The 18,354-nt window shown below is 42.1% G+C and overlaps 1 pseudogene; it reads right to left on the bottom strand.

Moving 5' to 3' along the window:
* Window positions 1–685: 685 nt before the first annotated feature.
* LOC109451474 (heat shock factor-binding protein 1 pseudogene) lies at window positions 686–16,511 on the bottom strand (annotated as a pseudogene).
* Between the last annotated feature and the right edge of the window lie 1,843 nt (window positions 16,512–18,354).

Below are 18,354 nucleotides of genomic sequence, written 5' to 3'. Positions count from 1 at the left end.
AACAGTGAGCAAGAGGCGGCTGGTGTGCTCGACGCCTTGGTAAGACGCGTGTGCTCCAGGGGTGGCAGGGAAACGCTATGAAGATGCAGGGACCTGGTACTTCGGGGTAGGTTTTAGGGGTTCAGTAGTCAGGGGCACATTCAGAATCCCCATCCAAAGCAGAAAGCAAATTGCTACATCTTGCATCCTTTTCCAAAAAGAAGGAAGCGTAATACCTGGTAAGCTTCTGGTTCTGGAGGCAACATAACCCATAACTAAAAACACTGCTTTGGTCTGTATTCTAGGTGACATGGATGATTTTTTTAAAATAATTGAAGGATTTGCTATTTGTCTAATAAAAAAAGACACAGCAACTTTTATCAAACAGCAACTATTACAAAAGGAATGATAGAAATAAATGACTACAAAAACACACCAAAAAAATTCACAACTTTATGCAGGAACCACCAAAGTTTTCATGTTTAATTTTTAATAGTACAACTGACCAAGGTCCAAGATGTGAAGTTACTGTGTTTAAGAAACTGGAAGGAAAAACATCATCTATAAAGTAGTTAAATGTGATAAGAAGAATGCATATTTTATACATAAAACCTGTCTGTAAAGAGTAATTCATTGCAAAAAGCCATGCTGTCTTCTCTGGGCTTGTAAAAACGGTGTTTCAGATTTCAGCGTAAATTAGCAATCTTCAAGTCTTCTGTGTGGCAGGTGTCTTGGTTTCACCTTCCAGTTCTCCCACCCCTGCCTGTGTCGTGAGGTCTGCAATATTTTCCTCCAGGTCATCAATGCGACTGCTCTTGTCACCAGTTCTTCCCGTGATCTGGTCAGACGTGGTCTGAAGCTTCTCTTGCATCGCTTGCAGGAATGTCTGTCACGCCGAAGTGGGATTCTGCATCGTCCTGGCGTCAGTCTCAGCCGTCTCCCTGGTTTCCCGCTTGGCGGTGATGTCTCAGATGAGACTATCACTTATACTCCATCAGGGCAGGGAGGGACATGTATGGAACAAGGTGAGTCCCCTGCTTCCTTTCAGGGGAAAACAAAACAAAACAAAACAACAGAACTCACCTTTCACCAAAGTAACTTCTAAATGGATTAAAGAGTTAAAAAACTATAAAAAAGCCATAAGAAATTAAAATTGACTACTGTAAAGGAGGAGTGACTTCTTAAGCTTACAAATAATAAAAGACACCAACATATCTGTGTGATAAAAATGGAAAATTGTGAGCAGAGAAAAATGCAAAAATAAAAAGGCGAACAACAGACGGGGGCAAAATAGTTCTAAGAGACACCAAACCTTTGTTTTCTGCTGTGGGGGCTGTAGACAGTCTTTTCTGTTTTCTCCAATGTGGTTATGTAACTCTTCCAAGAAGAGTATATGTTCATCTAAAAGAGAGACGAAGAAAAACAGAGCATTTTTGCTTTTACTGAAATCAATCACACTTGTAAAATAAGCAGTTTGAACCAGTACTGAAATAAAGGGGTTCCGAACATTAAATAATAGAAAATCTGTTTGGATGCTACCTCTAAATTATATTAATATTAAATTAAAACACAAAGTTTGAATTTTGAATTACTTTAGTTTCTACAGTCCAGAAAGAAAGCATTGTTGTCGCACATGTCTTATGTGGTTTTCTTTCCTCTCTGAAAAGCATGCCAAGCAAACTCTGGATGGTGAGGCAGGCACATAAACATTCCCAGAAACTAAACATGGGATTAGCATCTTCACAGCCCTTTAGCTAAACAGATGGTAACCAGTGAATAGACAAGAAAGTGGAAATTTTGACTTGACAATCGAAACAAAACAAAAGTCGCATTCTCCCTACACAAAGGGGTTGAGTGGAAACCTACAATTTCCATTTCTCTTTGCTGCGAATCTGTTTTCCCAGTTGTAACGGCTGAGTAACTTATTCTGCCGGGTGGCTCATTAATTGAATTCCCTACTAGGCTGACTTCAGGAACCGGGAAGCCCAGAGCTGGGATTAGCAGCAGGGGCACTTACGGTCCGTGATTCAAATGATCGAGTCAGATCTGGAAGAATGTCATTATTCTCCTAGTGTCACTCGGGGACAGGGAAGCTCACCATATGGTGCTCACCCCGAGGACTGTCTCGCTATGTTTCATTTGAACGGTGACAAGGAACATTCAATGTAATAAAAATGCTGCAATTCACAGGAGACCCTCTGCATGCGGGGACTCAAAGCCTGCCATTTGAGAATTATGATTGCCTGCTTCTTGCAGAGGCAACGCTGTTGGAGCTAATGAATCCCAGGGGCTATTTCCAAGGGGTTGGGGCATAACAATCCCAAGACTGCTTAAGCACCAGCGACCCACTGGTTTGCAGAAAACACTGCCCCACTGTGTGTCAGCTTGCTACCCAGGCTGTCATGTAAAGCAGCAAAACATTTCTACTGGCCTGGTAGCTCCTGGCTAAGCACCTCCCCACAGCTCCCTCTGACCTGGAGGGTATCGGTATCCTCTTTGCCTGGCAATAAGGCTAAAGAGAAATGGCTTGTGCGGGGAACAAATAAACCTCCTGTTGTCTGGTCAGCCATTGGGCCTACGCTCTACCCCAATTTGGGTTTTCACAGTGACGGAGCCCTCCTGATCTGGTAGCTGCCCTATGTGTCATCGTCTGTCTCAGCAGGTTAGGCAGTGTCCCCATACCATCGCTGCCATGATAAATGCTTAATCAAGCCACCAGTTCCATCTTGAATCAGTCTTTATTATGATGGTTGCCAAACGGTGATTTTTCTAATTTCATGATTCCTTTTACATGTACTAGTTGGTATTTTACTGTAAGGAAGATAACTTTTTTCTCCCTTTGTTTGTTTGTATCTGTCAGTATTTTATTATTATTTGTTTTGATGCCCAAAGTGTCCCGTATTTGGCTCGTGGGAGTGCTTTCAAGACGGTCCTATTGACATGTCCTTTTGACATGTTCCCATTGTTCTTTGAGCAATCTTTGTCTTCAGACTAAAGATGCTCCAGGTGCTTTTCCAAGGTGTTTTTCATCTTCAGAACGGAAACCAGCCATTTCTCAAACAAACAAACAAACAAACAAACAAACCTTGGTTCTCTTTATTGGGGAATGGTATTTAGAACCCAAGATTTGGGTAATAGGTTTGATTTATTACCACTTGGTGTCATTGCTTCTACATTATTTCAGCAGACAGAGCAAAAAACAAAATATATATCAATATCTACTCATCCATCCATCCATTTATCTATGTATTTATTCTCTATATATCATCTATCTATATCTATCATATCTATCATCTATCTATCTATCTATCTATCTATCTCTCTATCTATCTATCATCTATCTATCTATCTATCTATCTATCTATCTATCATCTATCTATCTATCTATCTATCTATCTATCTATCTATCTATCTATCTATCTATCATCTATCTATCTATCTATCTATCTATCTATCTATCTATCTATCTATCATCTATCTATCTATAATCTTTAAAACCATGTGTCCATATGATACCTCCAATACATCACTTGAGGTTTCACTCTAACTTTCCTTCTTTCCACATTTTAAATTTCCTGTTCAGATAATGAGAAGCCTGTCTCTTATGATCCAACATGTATTACTTATTTCCTCAATGCTAGAACATGTAATTTCAGAAGAGCTAACCCATACTACTGAGCAAAACACACCTCATAGCTAGAGTTCAATATTTGTTGACTGTTCTTTCTGTTTCTAGCCTGAGGATATAGAGTCAAACCCTGTGTTGAAATGTTATTTGGGTTTGTTCTCCCTCCTCATCCTTCGTTGTGGTTATGTTATTCATTTGAAATCACATAATACTTAAGTTCATTTGTTTCTGTTTGGCCTTCGTTGTTAGTTTTACTTTTCCCATTGTAATAGATTTTAAGTATATGAAGCATTAATATGGTTCCAAAAGTCAGAACTAACTTAAGGCATATTTTCTTCCCCATCCTTTCCACCCTGTTGTCTGGAGGTAACCAACACCATTAGTTTCCGGTTTATCCTTTCTGTGTCTTTTTTTGCACAAATGCACAGATACATGTATATTCTCTTATTCTCCCTTTCTTCCCTCCACAGATGGTAGCATAGTCCCCTTATGAACTTTGCCCCCCAACCTTTTTAACTGAATAATGTCCCCCAGAAGTCCCTCCGTATCATTTTGCGGAGAGTCTGTCATTCTTTTGCATAGCTGCACAGTGCTCTGTCATGTAGGTGTACCATCGTTCAGTCATCCACTCTCTTAGGTCGGGCATCTAGATTCCCATTAAGAACAGAGTGGAATGAACAAACTTGTCTTCATATGTCAGCTCAATAGATTGCAAGGGAAACACGTATGCAGTTTTGTTAGAAATTGTCAAACTCCGCTCCTAAGGGTTAGCAGCAACATGGGAGAAGACTGTTTTCTCATAGTTTTGACAATTCAATGTACTGTTATACTTTGTCATTGAATTTTTGTCAGTCTAACAGGTGAGAAATTGGATCTCAATGTATTTTTAATTTGCATTTCTCTTATTATGAGTGAAATTGAAAATATTTTTATGTTTGTTGACCACTTTTGTCTTCTTGTAAATTGTCTGCTCATGTTTTTTGCCCATTTTTCTACTTGATTTTTGGTCACTTTCCTCTCATTTTTAGAATTCTTTATATTAGTGATCTTTTCCTTTGTCCCTCATATAATTTGTGAATATATCCCTCAACTGTCATTTGTCTATTAGCTTTATTTATGGTGATTTTTTTCTGTGCAAAAGATTTTTTTTAAATATGGAATCAAGTTTATCACTCCTTACTTTTATTGCTTTTCCACTGTGTCATAATTGGAAAGCCTTTCTCTACCCTAAGGTTAAAGAGAATTCACCCATGTTCACATCTAATGGCTTTGAGTTTTTACATTTAAATCTGATCCCTTTGGAGTTGATTCTTGCGTACTGTGTGAGGTGTGGATCTAATTTTATCTTTTCCCAAATGGTTACTTATCTTTTCCCAAATGGTTACCCAGCACCATTAAAAAGTTTGTCTTTGCTCTGGTGATTTGAAATTCTATCTTTACCGTACACTAATTTCCGTATGTACTTGAGACTGTTTCCGGATGTTTTATTCTATTCCACCTGCCTGTCTACCTAGTCACGATCTAGTCTACACTGTTTTCCTTACAGCGGCCTTCTAGAATGTTTTCATATCTGGAAAAGCTAGACCCTGTCGTAGATTTTTTCTTCCCTATGTTTCCTTAGCTATTCTTGCATGTTTAATTTTCTACTTGAACATCAGTGTCAACTTTTCTAGGCTCCTAAAACTACTTGTTGACCGTTGTATTGGAATTTTGATATTTATAAATGAAAGTTGGGAGAACTGAGATCTTTACGATATTGAATCCCATTCAGACCCCACCTTACTGCCTGTTTCCTCAGATACTCTTGGTGTCACTGTATTAATTGGGTCCTTGGGAAGCAGACATTGAAACAGAATTAGGAGTGGAAGAAGTTTATTGGGGGGTAACTTTTGTGAAAGTGACTAAAAATAGTGATGTGATGGTATTGGGTGGGGGGAAGGGGGGGTGTTGACTTAATGAGATACGTCGTAACAGAAAGCCAACAGCAAATAAAAAGCAGGTAACTCAGAACTGCGTAGCATGTGCATAGTATTTGGATCTACAGGACAACCATCCAGAAAACAAGGACAAATAGTTAAATGGCGTTGCCTCTGGAGCAAGGGTTAGGGAGAGAAAAGCAGAGCAGGGATTTGTTGCCTTTCACTGTAACTTCCTGCATTTTTTGATTTGTCTAAATCCTGCGCAGGTTTTGTTTTGCTAAACAACAAATAAATCAAGGACATCAATTTTTAAACAGATTAATAACGGTTATAGATAATCCCTTAATAGATAACCCATTAAGGACTAAGTAATAGCACTGCTGGAACTAATGTCTACAAATGCAAGGAAAATGCAAACCCTGAAAAAGAGGGCAACTGAAGGAAACGGTTAATTCGGAAGTTGGTTAAAATGCCAAGAATGAAATTTATTCCATGCATCAATGTTCTAAAGTCAGAGGGGGATTTGTCAGCCTGCATGAGCTGGCTTCTTAATTACATCCTTGCCTACCCGAGACCCATGGAGGCGTCAATCACCCTTACCCATGGAGTCGTTCCCAGCACAAAAAATCCATTATTTGACTCACATCCTTTATGTGTGAAGGCTCTTTCTAGAGTTGTCAGTGGATGAAACACCAGTTAAAGGATAAAAAAACGCATCGTTGGTTCAAACAGCTGCTTTGTTTATAATTGTTTTGCTTGTTATTTTTTGAAGCTGATGGGTTATTTCGATGTCAGGTAGTTGCGGTCTCAGAATCCCCAGATGGCTTAAAGTCAGGCGGTGTCAGTGGAGCTGGGCAGCTGCAGCTGGCGCTGTGGGAGTCGGAGGCTCCCAGTCATGGCAGGAATCATCAGGGAGGCTCAGACATCATGTAGAAAGACACTGTGCAGGCCACCATGGCCACTTAATAACCGTCCTCTTTCTTGGTAGTGCCAATCTTCCTACAATTTGCTCCAGAAAGGATCAACATCTGAAAGTTCACGCTGAATGGGGGGTGCTGGTGAGAAATGTACCCATCTCTGTGTTCCGAAAGTGTCCAATAGACTTATTTTAAGCACCAGCGTCAGTTAATTTGCAGTGACTGCCTGGTGTGCAGTTTGAAAAGGATTGACTTATTTCACTTATTTCACTTCGCTCAGCACCCTCCAAGTCCATCTATATTGTTGCAAGTGCCAGGACTTCCTTCTTTTTGTTTATTTTTTAAATAAAAATTGCATATACTCCAAGTGTACAACCTGGTTTGATACACGCATACATCTACACCGTGGAATGACTACGACAGTCAAGCTAATTAACATGTCACGTCACAGTTACCATTTGCGTGTGTGTGATGAGCAGAAATCTACTCTCTTAGCAAATTTCCAGTATTCAGTGCAGCATTATTAACTGTAGTCGTCATACCGTACGTAGGACCCTAGACTTATTCATCCCTCATGACTGCAACTTTGTACCTTTGACGAAGGATTTCCTTCTTTGTTTAAGGCAGAATAACATTCCTTGTAGAAAGACAAATACTGCATGATGTCGCTTCTACATGGAATCCGAAGCAGTCAAATGCACAGAAGCCGAGAGTGGAACAATGGTTGTTAGAGGTGGGGGGCCAGGGAAATGGGGAGGTATTGGTCAAGGGGTACAAAGTTCAGTCATGCAGAATGAGTTAGTTCTAGAATCCAATGTTCAACCCTGCGAATATAGTTAACAACACTGTGTTGTACATTTGAAATTTGCTCAGAGGGTAGGTCTTAAGTGCTCTTACCACAAAAACAAAAGTGGTAACTTTGTGAGGTGGTGGATATGTTAATTAGCTTCATTCTGGTGATTATTTCACAAAGTGTATGTATGGTAAAACATTACATCATATGCCTTAAATATATACATTTTTATTTGTCAGTTATACCTGCTATAGTCTGAATGTGTCCCCGCCAAAAATCAAAAGTTGAGATCCTAACTGCCAAGGTGATGGTATTAGGAGGGAGGAACTGTGGGAGGGACTGTGGCAGGTGAGGAGGTCATGAGGGTGGAGCCCTCGTGAATGGGATTAGTGCCCTTATAAGAAGAAACAGAGGGAGCTCTCCTGCCTCCTTCTGCCATGTGAGGACACAAGGAGAAGTCTGTGACCTGCAAGATGGCCCTCACCTGACTCTGCTGGCACCCTGGCCTCAGACTTCCAGCCTCTAGAACTGTGAGGAATAAATTTGTATTGTTTATAAGGTATCCAGTATTTTGCTACAGCAGTCCAAATGGACAAAGGCAATCCTTCAATAAAGATGAAAAATAAAAAGGGAATAAAAAGAAAAGGCTATGGATTTGGTCTGCGTAGTAAACAGAATAATGGTCCCCAAAAGTTGACTACATCCTAGTCCCCTCGAACCTGTGAATATAGCAACAGCTGTTTTACAGATGTGATTAAAATGAAGATGAGATGGAAAGACTATCCTAGATTATCCCTGTGGACCTGATGTAATCATATGAGTCCTTAAAAGTGGAAGCAAGTTGGGTCAGCATAAGAAGCACATGACCCTTTGATATAAGATGTAGGGGGTTATGTGCAAGAACTTGAGAGAGGCCTCTAGTTGCTAAAGGTGGCCCCCAGCTAACAGCCAGGAAGTGGAGGCTTTAGCCTTACAACAGCATGGAACTGAATTCTGCCAACAATCACAATAAGCAAGGAGCCACCCTACAGTCTCCAAATGAAACACAGCCCTGACGCCACCTAGATTTTCGTCCAATGAGACCCGTGTTGGATTTCAGACCTACAGAATTATAAGCTAAGACATTGATGCTGTGTAAGCTATTAAGTTTGTGGTAATTTATCTCAGCAATGGAAGACTGAGACTACCACCAGGTCCACATTTAGATTTAGACCAAGCAAGTGTTGATTGATTAGTGATGTCTGTCAAAGGTACAGGACTGGAGAGTTGCAGCACATGTGCTAGACACTTGTCATCAGATTGGAAGCATTCGTCAGTTACCCAATGATGAAATGAGTGACATGGAAGAACAAACGTGTTCTGAGAAGACAGAAGGCACCGAAACCAAGAAGGACCTGCCTAAAAATGGAGGGACATACCCCTAGAGAACGTCCAGTCCAGGAGCACCAAGCCTATTAGCAAGGAGGAGGCAGTGGGGGCCCGAGGGGGAGACTGAGATTCAGTTTGAGAACAAGTTCAAAGTCCTACACTGGAGACAGACTAAATATTGTTACCATTTTTCTGTGGACATTTCGCTCAATAACGGAAGGGGAAGTGGGGTCAGGAGGAAAAGAAGTGCAGTTGCTTCAGCTGACCATGGTTTCCATAAGCACGCCCAAGGGAGAGAAAAGGATGGGCACCATCTTAACTCCAATCTCCTGAAAATCTAGCTGTAAGTGGACCAGACACCTACACAACCACCATTGATGGCTGAAAGAATGGGTGGGACGGTGGGATGGTGGTGGTTGGCCAAGAACAGAAAAAAGTTTTCTAGAGTTCCTCAAAATCCCTACATAAAATAAGTTGATGATGTTTCCATTCACCTCCTAGACTTTGTCAACTTGGCATAGGTAGCAGCTGGGACCTTGATACCCCGTCTGCTCCTGAGCACACACCTACCTTATTATTCCACAGCAGCACATTTTTATATTCTCATCCTTGCCCACCCACACATTCAGAAAGGTAAGCTTTCTCTTGGCCGATCTCTTCCAACTGACCCCATACAGAGCATCCCCACAGGTGAGCCCTAACCACCTGCCTCACTGCCAAGTAAGATTGTGCATTGATCTGCAGCACAGCAGAGGAAGTCTACAGAGGTAACCTATACAGATCCACTTAGTCTTTCACTGGTGAAGATGAGAAAACAGTGAGAGATTGTGGGTCCACATTCTTCCAATGAAAGCAGGAGAAAATCAATAGGGTGTAGGGTACTGTTCAAATTAATGATTAGGAGAATAAGTGGGAAAAGTCTCTCAAAACATTAAAAAAATAATAACAATTATCAAAGAACGACTAAGCCATCCACTTTGCCATATCTTTGTGACATGTGTGCCTTTCAAATGTGGGCAGATAATCCTACTTGATTTCAGTTAGGGGGGCGGAAAGAGATTATTTAGACTGAAAGATATAAAATTTTGTTAAGCTTCTCAATTGTAATTCAAAATGAAAAGACAGTGATTTTTATAGGGTTTTAAGGAAAAACTTGTGACCTTGGAATTTTATTCCCAAACTCATTATTGTTCACATAAAAGGCACAGTTATTTTAAAATATTTAAGGACTCAGAAAATAATACCACAGTTGCTCATTATAAAAAGATTCTTCAAGTAAGTAGTAAAGCAGAATGAAAAATAAATCGGAATAAAAATGCCACAAAGGGGAGATAGACTATAAAAGAATCAGTGAGAACAAAGACACTGATCTAATTGATAAATATCTTTAAAATTTTCAGTATTATAATGATGACAGTTAACTCAATGTTTAAGAAAGGGTTCTTAAAAAAGAAATGTCAGTCCTGAAGTAAAAAAAATCACATGATTTCCATAGAACCTGGGGGGAGGGCAGGCAAAGAGGGTGGTAGGAGGAGAAAATGAGGGAGCAAAAGCCTGATAAAGTCTCTTGTTTGAAGACAGGAAGTTGTTGATATTTAATTATTGACGTAAAAGAAAAGATGGACTTTATATACATATGTGTAAAAAATTAAGTCAGAGAACACATATAGGACCTAACACTTTCATAGAACTATAGAAACAACAAACAAAGCTCCATATTAAAACTTGAACAATTCATCAAAAGTCAGAAAAAAAAGAAAAAGACAAATTTTTAAAACCTGGTGAACGGGAAATACACAAAAGTGTGTCCATAATAAATCCAAATTAGATAAATTGCCTTGTTGAAAGACAAAGGTTTTCACACTGGGTACAAAAAAATTAAAATTCAGCTATATAATATTAACAAGGGATCCATCAGCTATATAATATTAATAAGAGATCTAGCAAAGTCACAAGAAGTCGCCAATAATGAATGGGCAAATATATATGAACTAAATACATACGTGAGGACATATATGTGTATGTAAATATAAAGTGCAATTTTAGTATCAAGCAGAATTTGATGTAAAAATAATTAAAAGAACGGTGAGTTTATATTAATGAAAAAGATACCCAAGGCATCTGTCTGGTAAACCTTTGTGTACTGGACACAGCTATCTATACAGAAAGCGCTATGAAAATGAAAAGCAGAGCCCGAAGCAAACTTTACTAGAAGATAATTGCACATCATCCCCATGATTCGATGGATCAAATAGAAAAAACAATGCAAGCACTTGAGTAATACAATTAGCACATAATGATGTATATCACGTGTTTTCATTAGTTAATTTTATCCGGTTTTACTGAACACCTGCTTTTTGTTCTATACTGGGAAATGAACCATGGTTAAGACAAACATTTCCAGCTCCAAGGGAGCTAGACCCGTGAATTGGCTGTGTTTCACCTGACAGCCGCCTCTGAGTTGTGAGGGGTGCTAGGAAATAGAGTTTCTGGCACTCAGGGCCAGGGCTGGTTACGTGATTTGCAGGACCCCACGTCAAATGAAAATCCAGAGCCTCTTGTTCAAAAAGCAAAAGGAAAGCTTTTCCTTTCTTCTGCAGTTTCTATCTGCCATGGTGTTTTTTATTTGCTGTTTAATGTTGTGAGACGGGGATGATCAGGAAGGAAGGGCTGACACCCCCCAGCGCCCAGGCTCTCTCCTGACTCAGTGCGTGAGGCCTACCTGCTGACCCTCCCCCGCCCCAGTTGCAGTCGCCGAGGTCAGGGGAGAAGGTGGCTGAGAACTCGTTGCCAGGGAGGGTAGGGGCGGTGAGCCGAGGCTGTAAGTCCTCCAGTGCATGCTCCGTTGTCCCATGGGACTTCACTCATACAATACTAATTCAAAGAGAATAATGATTGAGAATTTTACGATGACGACCACAGAGAATTAAACCCCAGGCTGGGCCCCCTTCTGAGAGCACATCTCTGTGTGATCAGACTCCTGTGAAGCCAGCCTTGCGTGTGGCCTCTATAGGAAAGGCAGGCGGGGAGAAGGGGGCGGGTATGGATGTCAGGTGGGCCCACCCATGGTCTCTGCCACCCTGTCATGTGTGAAAGGCGGTCCATCACTCTGGATTTTCACCAGCACAGAAAGAGGCAGAGTTAGTCCACTTGGTGACTCAGAGCCTAAAGGCATAAGGGCCGCGTCTGAAAACACAGTGTTAGCAATTCCTTCACACTCTCCTGTATTTTCAGCCTTACTTGTTTCATTTGGAGATAAAACTGAGAGATGAGGGGAGGGTAATTTTGCGTAGAATATTTAATAGGAAATACATCTGTTCATAATGTTCCATCATTATGCGTTTAGTATCTGTAAAATCTGTAGTGGTGTCACCTTGCTCATTACCATCATTGGTAAATTGTGGCTTCTCTTTTTTTCCCCTGAGCAATCTGTCGAGAGAGGTTTAGCAATTTTATTGATATTCCTGAAGAACCAGCTTTGATGTCATTGATTTTTCTCTATTTTTTTCTGTTTTTGTTTGTTTCTTTCTTTGATTTCGCTCTGATATTTATTACTAGGGTTGTTTAATTTGTTCTTTTTTGTATTTTTAGTTTCTTAAGCTGGAAGCTGAGCATGATTTGAAAACTTTTTTCTTTTCGAATGTTGGTGTTTAGTGGTGTACATTTCCCTGTAAATACTTCCCCTCTCCCCCACCCATTTTAATATCTTCCAGAAATCCCTCCATATCAGTTCATAGAGAGCTTCCTCGTTACTATTATTTTTTAAGTTTTTTGGACTTTTTAAAAAAATAAACTTTATGCTTTAGAATTGTGTAGATTTACATAAAAATTATAATACAGAGAGTTCCCATATATCTCACACCCAATTTCCTCTATTATTAACATTTTGCATTAGAATAGTACATTCGTTATAATTGATGACCCAATATTGATACTTTGTTATTAACTAAGGTACATATTTGATTCAGACGTCCTTAGTTTTTATTTGCTGTCCTTTTCCTTCTCCATGGTCCCAGCTAAGACACCATATTACACTTACTTATCATGTCTCCCTATGATCCTCTTGGCTGTGGTGAGCATGACAGTGCTGAGAAGTACCCGTCAGGTATTTTATAGAACATCCCAATTGGCAGTTTTCTGATGTTTTTCTCATGAGTAGGCTGGGGTGACGAGTGGGAGGAAACTGGAGACAAAGTGCCATTCTTTGCACATCAAATCAAAGGTACATGCCATCAACATGACTTGTTATTGATGATGTTGACCTTGATTTCCTGGCTTAAAGTAGTGTTTCAGGTTTCTCCACTGCACAATTACTCTTCCCCCCCCCCCCCAATAGTACACTCTTTAGAAGGACGTCACCTGCATGATCCATACTTACGGAGGGGGGGATGATGAGCCCCCACCTTAAGGACAGAGTATTTAATTACGTAATTATTTAGAATTCATCTCTATGGGAAATTAGTCTATTCTCTCCAATTTATTTATTTATTGACTCATTTATTTATACCAGTATGGATTCATGGATATTAATTTTATACTGGGTTATAATCCAATAGTACTATATTTTATTGTTCAAATTGCTCCAGCTTTGTTCATTGGGAGCTCTTTCAGTGGCTCCTTTGTCCCTTTGACATAAGGTTGTATGTGGTTTTTTTAAGTAGTTCATTACTTTCCAGCACTATAAGATGTTCCAGGCTTGCCTTGTATGTTTCCTGCTCCAGTCCTAGAATCAGCCATTTCTGCAAGGAACCCTGGCTCCCTTTATTGGAGAATGGCATCAGAAACCCAGATCTGGGCAATAACTGTGCTCACAGCTCCTGGAGTGGCATCGCTTCTAGGCCCTCTCAGCTGACAAAGCAAGGAAATAGCTGCATGTACCTCATTCTTTTTACAGCGGCATAATATTCCATTGTATGTATGTGCCAGAGTTCACTGAATCAATTTCCTTGGTCAGTAGATTTCCTTGCTTGGGTATTTTGGTAGTTTCCAATAGCTTGCAATTATAAACAATGCTTCGAGGAGGAAGTCATCTTGTACATTTATATTTTCATATTGTTGGAGGTAAATTAGGGTAAGTTCCTAATATCCTTAGGATAAATTCCTAGGGATTGTGGGGTCTAGGGATACATTCACGGGTAGAATTTTTGGATATCATTAAATTCCTTTACAAGGTCACACCATGTTTGCATTCCCACCAGCAATGTATGAGAGAACGCCTGTCTCCTGTGACTTTGCCAAAAGAGTGTATTGTCCAACTTGTGAAATTTTGCCAATCAAATGGGTGAGGAGTGGGTGCAGGGGCCACCCAATTCTCATGGAAGGATTTAAACTTTCTAAGCTGAGAAGCTGACAGCAGTGAACCAAGACAAAGGAACCTAAAGGCTTGGGAATGAAGTAAAGCATATGCCTCTCATGTACTCCATTCTTCTAGAATTGTAAGAATAATGCATAAATAGATAATCTCGTTTCACACGTGCTCAAAGGAGCACACAGATTTTGGACAGGCCCAAAGAAAATCTGGTTCTTAGCAGATGAATTACAACCATGTGGCAACTTGTGATAGCAAGTTCCTTGTGGTTGCCTGTAACCAAAATATAACTTCCTCCGAGATTCTTTATGTCTCTGTGGCTGGCCACTGAGGTTGTGGTGGTGTCACGGCCACCCACATTTTTTGTTTTGTAATTTCTCTGGTATGCCAGGTTATGGTATGATCCCTTTTAGAATTCAATATTCTTGGTCAACCCACATTCTTTCCATCACCCAGGATTTTTAACATGAAACGAAGAATTCATAGACATCCAGGAGAAAGTTTTCCTAACAAATACCCAATTATACCAAAGTTATGAAAGAAGGATCATCTTAAGTAGCTTTCAGTTGACACAAAAAAAGAAAGGGTTAGTAAAATGTCCGTCACTGGTATTTAATGTCAGTTTACTTTTTCAAAGCCTACCCACAGTTTCATCTGAGGACCCCGCTCCCCATCTTTGGTGGGGTAGCTTGTCTAGCAGGCTTCCTTTTTCCATTGTATGGATGAGAAAAGTCAGTACAGATGGAGTGAGAGTCTGTCCCAGATGTGTCTCAAGGTGAGAGATCTAGGGGTGTATGTTCTGTTAATACCCCGTCCACCATGCAAGGCAACTTGGAACGGAATGGTGTTGTTGTGTTTTTGGGTTTTTTTGTTTTTTTTTAAATTTATTGGGGTGACAATTGTTAGTGAAATTACATAGATTTCAGGTGTACAATTCTGTATTACATCATCTATAAATCCCATTGTGTGTTCACCACCCAGAGTCAGTTCTCCTTCCATCACCATGTATTTGATCCCCCTTACCCTCATCTCCCACCCCCCTCCCCCCTTACCCTCTGGTAGCCACAGCCTCAGATCTGTGAGAAAATCAATTTCTGTTGTTCAAGTCACCCAGTCTGGGGTGTTTTGTTACGGCAGCCTGAGCTGACTAATACGATATCTGATATAAAAGAAGTCACCCATAGATATTTGTCCAGTGTTCCGTTCTTGTTGCGTTGAAATGACTGGTACATGGTACTGGGTCAGACAGGGCTCCATGACGCTCACAGAGAGCCGCAGCTATCAGGGGCTGTCCTGGGGTTGGAGGGGGGCCAGGCATGTCAAAATGTTCCCCTCCTAACTCTCCCCGTCACCCGCTCCACCCTATCCCGCTCCCAGCTACTGACAAAGAGAGACGTGTGTTGTGTAAAATATGTTAGGTTACATTATGGTTCTGAGATTTGGGATGAATTCATGCATAGTTGAGAATATATGTCATGTAGAATTCTGTTGGTTGAAATAAAATATACTGATTCCGCAGAATAAGACATCTACCTTGACTCGGAAACACTGTCTTTGTCATCATGATATTTGAACACAAAGACGATACAGAGGAAGAGATGGCACAGTTTTGATGGTGAGAGGGAGGGAGAACCTGGGGTGGAGAGAGGGCAGTAGTGGGGGTCATGGAGCAGGGGCTTGGTTGGGAATAAAGGGGTGCGTCAGCCTTCTGTATGAGGGCTTTGGCTGTCTGGCCATCTGGGGTCTTGGGGAGGGGGACACAGCCACTCCAACCCACAGGCCAGCAGGTGGGGCCAAGAGAAGAGACAGCAGGGCCTCTCTCCCCTCCTGCCCTTTGCCCCTGCAGTGCCTCCCGCTGGCCAAACCCACTGGCCCACGGAGGCCAGGCCCGCTCTGCCTGCTGGAGGCCCGACCCACAGGGACCATCTCAGAGTGCCAGCTTCAAGGCTACCGCGCCGATCCAATTATCTTATTGCTCTAATTAGACTCCAAAGTCAATCATGCATTTCGTTCTAACTTGCGACATTCTTAATCGTTATATTATTTATAATTGAGCACCATAAATTTAACAGTAGGAAATGTAAGGATTTCATTACATCTATTCTATCCTGAGGGATTTTTTCTTCTGAATTTTTCTCTTCCTACTGAGCGTAACCCTCAGGCTTGTCAGGTTCTGGCAGTGGCCACGCTAACTCGCTTTGGTACGTTCACCTGTCTGGTCCGGTCTGTCCCCTAGAAACGTGAGCCTCAAATGGGGCCACATACGTCGTTTAAAATTTATTTATAGCCACATTAAAACAGGTGGAATTCACCTTACTACTGTATTTTATTTAATCCAATGTACCCGCTGTGTTACCATTTCAGCATATAGTCACTATACAGAAATGATCCGTGAGCTACGTGACACTCTCGTTTTCACGCTGTCTTTGAGACCTGGTGTGTGTGTCACACTGACAGCACAGCTCACCTTGTACTTGCCACCTGTCAGGTGCTCAGCAGCCCCTGTGGCCAGTGGCGCCTTTGCCAGACAGCCCAGGTCCACACGCTCTTCCTGCTCCCCTGCCGCCCACACCCCCTCGCTCCTGCCCATAAGTCCCATCTCTGCCTGATGCACAAAGTGAAAACAGACCTGTCTGAGCACATGAACACGTGGCTTTGACTTCTGGAACAGTGATCCAGGCTGCCGAGCTGGGGGGAAAACAAGGACCACTTGCGTTCAGGACTCTGCCTCTTTGAGAGGAAACTTGCAACTGGGAGATTGATTCTTTGCAGCCCTCTAAGACTGCTCCATCCGCTTCTCAAGGCAGGGGCGCAGTCGCTTTCCCTGGACTCCACAGCAGCGGCTGGTTGGAACCTGTATGCTGAGCAGCCCTACAGGCTGAATCCTGGCTCCATCATCTCTGAACAGTGTGACCCCGGGCAAGTCACTTAACCTCTCGAGTTTCAGGGTCTTAGTGTGTCAGGTATGAAACACATACCTGCTCCTTATGGGTTTTGTGATAATTAACTGGGTTAATGTATCTAAAATGCCACATACGGAGTTTGAACTCAGCAAGTGGTTGCTATTGTTCTCCGTTGGTGAGGAGCAGATCAGAGAATAAAAAAGGAAAAGTGTAAGTCAGGCTCATTGCTTGCACCTTCTGAGAAGCACAGAGGCTTCCAGGTCAAAGTGTTGATGTCAAGTAGCCTCTGTGGATGAGAAAAAGTCCTCACTTTAAAAATGATGGAGCGATTTGAAAGAGGTGGCTGTGGGGACAGAGCCCCAGAGAGCAGTTTCCAGGCTCTCGGCCTCACGTGGAAAGGTGCTGGCTCGGGTAGTAAATGGCCATCAGGTGTGACTAGTTATCCATTGGCCACTGATAGAACTGCCGTGGCTGAGCTAGCAGTCGCGGATTACAGTTAACAAGGGGTTGGTGGGTTGGTTGGCGGAGAAGCGGAGGGCAGATTGCAGATTGTGTGGCTTCTGCTCCCTGTGTCTCCAACCCACTCGCCAGCGAGACTACAGTGGTGCGACTCCCCTATGTATGGCTCCGTGGGTGTTCCTTTTTGGCCTCACCATGTCCTGCGTTCTTACGTGGGGAGTGGGAGCAGAGACCCCGCAGGCCGCCCCGCACGACAACGTTTATATTCTTCCTCTTTTTTTCTCATAGTCGCCTTCTCTCTTTTACACCTTCATGACATGCAGAATTTAATTCATTCTTTGCCATGTTTCTTCAACCAAGTTTCATGTTTTTTTTTCTTATTTTGAAAATAAGAAGGATAAATGATTTCTTAAAGCATTAAAATCATATAAAACTGATTTCTCCTTATAAGTGATGATTGCTCCCCGTCCCCCACCCTGCCATAAGTGACTGGCCTCTAATTTTTAAACAGGCTTATGGCAGATACCTACGCAAGTGATTTAAAAAGAACAACAATATCCTGCTCTCAGCTGCAATTAGGGTGGGATCAAGGCTCTCCAGGGGCCCCTCCAGGGGGTGCAGGACTTCAGGGGCTGCTTTCCTGGTTGGCTGCGGACGCACTTCCTGCAACTTCCACTCCCAGGTGCTGCTGCCACAGCCTCTGCGTGTCTCTCTGATACGGGAGCCCCGACCCAACCCTCAGAACTTGGCAGCGCCTGGCAGCTCGTTTCCCCCTGAGCCGTCGTGAAATTGCTCCTCTGTCGGAGTGGAGAGTCACTGTCATGCAGGGTCTCTGGTCCCACTCACCGCACAAGAACGCAGGACATGGTGAGGCCAAAAAGGAACACCCACGGAGCCATAGGTAGGGGAGCCATACCACTATAGTCTCACTGGCGAGTGGGTTGGAGACACAGGGAGCAGAAGCCACACGATCTGCAATCCGCCCTCCACTTCTCCGCCAACCAACCCACCAACCCCTTGTTAACTGTAATCCGCGACTGCTAGCTCAGCCATGGCAATTCTATCAGTGGCCAATGGATA

This window comes from Rhinolophus sinicus, chromosome 17 (assembly GCF_057876585.1).
Source record: "Rhinolophus sinicus isolate RSI-liver-muscle chromosome 17, RSI-T2T, whole genome shotgun sequence".
In the NCBI taxonomy this organism is placed as follows: domain Eukaryota; kingdom Metazoa; phylum Chordata; class Mammalia; order Chiroptera; family Rhinolophidae; genus Rhinolophus; species Rhinolophus sinicus.
The sequence above is the reverse complement of the archived record's forward strand: the minus strand, read 5'-3'. Positions and strand labels throughout refer to the sequence as shown.